Source organism: Citrus sinensis, chromosome 1 (assembly GCF_022201045.2).
Source record: "Citrus sinensis cultivar Valencia sweet orange chromosome 1, DVS_A1.0, whole genome shotgun sequence".
Taxonomy (NCBI): Eukaryota; Viridiplantae; Streptophyta; class Magnoliopsida; order Sapindales; family Rutaceae; genus Citrus; species Citrus sinensis.
In genome coordinates, this window is record NC_068556.1 from 14,985,763 (window position 1) to 14,989,290 (window position 3,528).

At 31.6% G+C, this 3,528-nt stretch overlaps 1 long non-coding RNA gene across 1 annotated transcript; it reads right to left on the bottom strand.

Annotated features, from left to right (window-relative positions):
• Positions 1–2,739: 2,739 nt before the first annotated feature.
• LOC127903798 (uncharacterized) lies at positions 2,740–3,168 on the bottom strand. The gene is made up of 2 exons (XR_008056631.1): positions 3,104–3,168; positions 2,740–3,013 (listed from the first exon to the last, which is right to left on the bottom strand). It is a non-coding gene; the product is annotated as an uncharacterized LOC127903798 (long non-coding RNA).
• Positions 3,169–3,528: the final 360 nt, after the last annotated feature.

Below are 3,528 nucleotides of genomic sequence, written 5' to 3' on the forward strand. Positions count from 1 at the left end.
AAATCACATTGACAAATAAATCTAAACAACGTGTCATCTAAATTCTAACATATCACAAGTTTATAATTGCAATACCAATTGCCAATATAACATATGGGAATCCCAAAATGTCTAACAACTAATGACAGACTGTGATGTGGAGGTGTGGATGCTGAGAAGGTGGTTGCTGCACGAACATGGTTATGATGTAAAGGTCCAGGGCATGGTGCTAGAGGTACGGTGCTAGACAACTGGAGGTGCATTGGTGTAGTGCATTATGGGTTGTGGTTGCTGGGCATTGTCTTGGAGAGTTAGAGGTGGGTGGGGGTGGCGACTTATGTGTTTTACTAAAGTTTTGGTTTTGTAAACAGGTAGTGTATTATTTATATTTCTTTATTTTAGGTTTATTTTATTTTTTAAATTTATTTAATAAAAATTAAAAAAAATTACTAGGCATAGATCTGAGTTCCTTTTTTTGGTTTATGCTCAAACTCGTGCGCAAGAAGAGTTCAATACCCAGAATCGAATTATTTATTAACACCGTGGTCCGAACCGAGCCGAGCGAGTTTTCTTGCCACTTTTAACCAAAACTTATACATTTATACTGTTGAAATTCTACTTTTATAAATATATATGTAAATTATAAAACATACATGTTTATCAATATTTTATACATTTGAACTATTGAAGTACTAAATCTATATAGAATTTTATAAATGAAATACTATGCAATGTTCATTCTTCTCACAAAAAAAAAAAAAAGAAGAAGAAGAAGAGTGAGTCATGTCCAATATTTAAGTTTTGATGAAGATAACTTACAAATTAATTTAGAATAGAAAAAATAATCATATTGTTAATTTGTTAAATAGATCAAGAACTTTAGCCTTAACCAGATAAAAAAAAATAGTATCAACTCAAACTCAATCTGTTTAAAAAAAAATTCAAATTTGACAACTATACCAATTTATTTGTGTTTTAATCGTGTTGAATAATTAGGTCGTGTTAAATTTACTAGCTCTAGTTACCATTGTATAGTGCAAAGAGTAGGAAACCCCCACAAGTCCACAACAGATGTTTATCAATAAAATATATTTATTTTAGCTTTTACTTATCATCTTTATTTGATCAATAAAAGTTATATTGTTGTTTTTTCCTCTTTTCTTTTTTTTCTTGGAAATTTTCACTACCCTCCCTTAACAATGTTCAATCTACACTTAGATAATGTCCAAATTCACACTAATCTCCCTGACACCAGATATTACAATTTAGGAAACACAAAGGCACAAACCAATGATGCAAAAGCTCATTACCAAAAAAAAAACAACAAAAGGATCCAGGAAATTTCACCACCCAAAGTCATCAAATGCTCTTTTATTGATCTCAACAAAACGAAATACAAGCTAATCACCAAGAAGGAATTACAAGGATCACAAAGAACCAAATGGCTTGCAAAATGACAAAGAAAATGAAGAAGATATTGATATGATATCAGAGGCTAAAACACAAGTGTTTTTATTCTGGTATTTCTAGAAAGCTATAACGAATTCTGCCACATCAGCGTTAAGATTTCAACTAGACCCCTCCAGCTGAAGTCGATCTGCACTATGCCCCCAGACTTCTTCAACTCTTGCATTTAAACCCAACGACCAGCAGCTTATTTCCTCACACTCTTCACCTTGCAAACTCGATTCAGCTAATCATCTCAATTAAGTAGCATAAAAAAAACCTTCTCAACACACAGTTTAGGAACTAGAGCTCATGTCAACACCAATTAAGTCTACACAGAACTTAAATTTGGTTGTTGGTAGCACTTTGGTTAACATATCAGCATGGTTGATATCTGTATGTATCTTGATCACTGCAACTAACCATTTTGCAACCTCATCTCTGATAAAGTGCAACTTCACATCAATGTGCTTTGTTCTCTCATGATAAACCTGGTTTTTGATTAGCTGAATGGCACTTTGATTGTCACTAGGGGTGTTCGCGGATCAGATTTTACGGATTGGACATCAATCCATATCCGATCCATGATTTTGCGGATTATAATTTTTCAATCCAATCCAATCCACGGATTGATAAAATTCAATCCATATCCAATCCATACATCTGCGGATCAAATGCGGATTTGACTCAATCCATATCCAATCCATATGTCTGCGGATCGGATGCGGATTTGACTCAATCCATATCCAAATCCATCATTTTACGAATTGATTTGCGAATTAAAAATTTTAGTTCTCTTCAATCTATAAACTGCAACTTCACATCAATGTGCTGATAAAGTGCAACTTCACATCAATGTGCTTTGTTCTCTCATGATAAACCTGGTTTTTGATAAAGTGCAACTTCACATCAATGTGCTTTGTTCTCTCATGATAAACCTGGTTTTTGATTAGCTGAATGGCACTTTGATTGTCACTAGGGGTGTTCGCGGATCAGATTTTACGGATTGGACATCAATCCATATCCGATCCATGATTTTGCGGATTATAATTTTTCAATCCAATCCAATCCACGGATTGATAAAATTCAATCCATATCCAATCCATACATCTGCGGATCAAATGCGGATTTGACTCAATCCATATCCAATCCATATGTCTGCGGATCGGATGCGGATTTGACTCAATCCATATCCAAATCCATCATTTTACGAATTGATTTGCGAATTAAAAATTTTAGTTCTCTTCAATCTATAAACTAATGAAATTAAAAAAAAATCTAATATAAAATAATTTTACTACCAATTAAATAAAATTTAAACAAATTAATTGTTTGTTTTAATAATACATTCAAAATTTCAAAATATAACACATCGTGATTAATTGTTTAAATAAAACTATAATAATACGTTTAAAGTTTTAAAACATAACATACCAAAATTAATTGTTCAAATAAAATTACAATAATATATTAATATAATATCAAAATTAATTGCTCAAATAAAGCCACAATAATACATTGAAAGACTCAAAATAAAACACACCAAAAGGAAAAACTTCCACCTCCAATTTGTGTTTCGTATTTTAGCCTAAACAAAATAAACATAATTGATATAAATAACAAATAAAAAATTATTAAATAAAAAAATTATTTAATAAATAAATTAATAAATATTTACCCTTATATCACATCAAATGCCATCAAGCTTCATCAAATATGTTCTTGTCAGCTCCCAAAATCTCTATGCGTATAAGATAAGAAAAATGTCAATTTTTAAAATAGAATAACAACATAAAGTCAAATAATAATCAAAAAATAAAATTAAAGGTAAATTGTTACATTTTACCTGTCTCAATATATTCAATCTCATCTATTGCTTCATCAAAATTTATCGGAGTTGAACGTAGCCAATTTTGTGTGCAAATTAATGCCTCCACCGTCCTTGTAGATAGTGAGCACCGATGTGGATCAAGAACACGCCCACCAGTGCTAAATGCTGACTCAGATGCCACAGTAGAAACAGGCATGGCCAAAATATCTCGAGCAACATAAGACAAAATTGGATATTTGGAAGAATTAATCTTCCACCAATCTAAAACATTA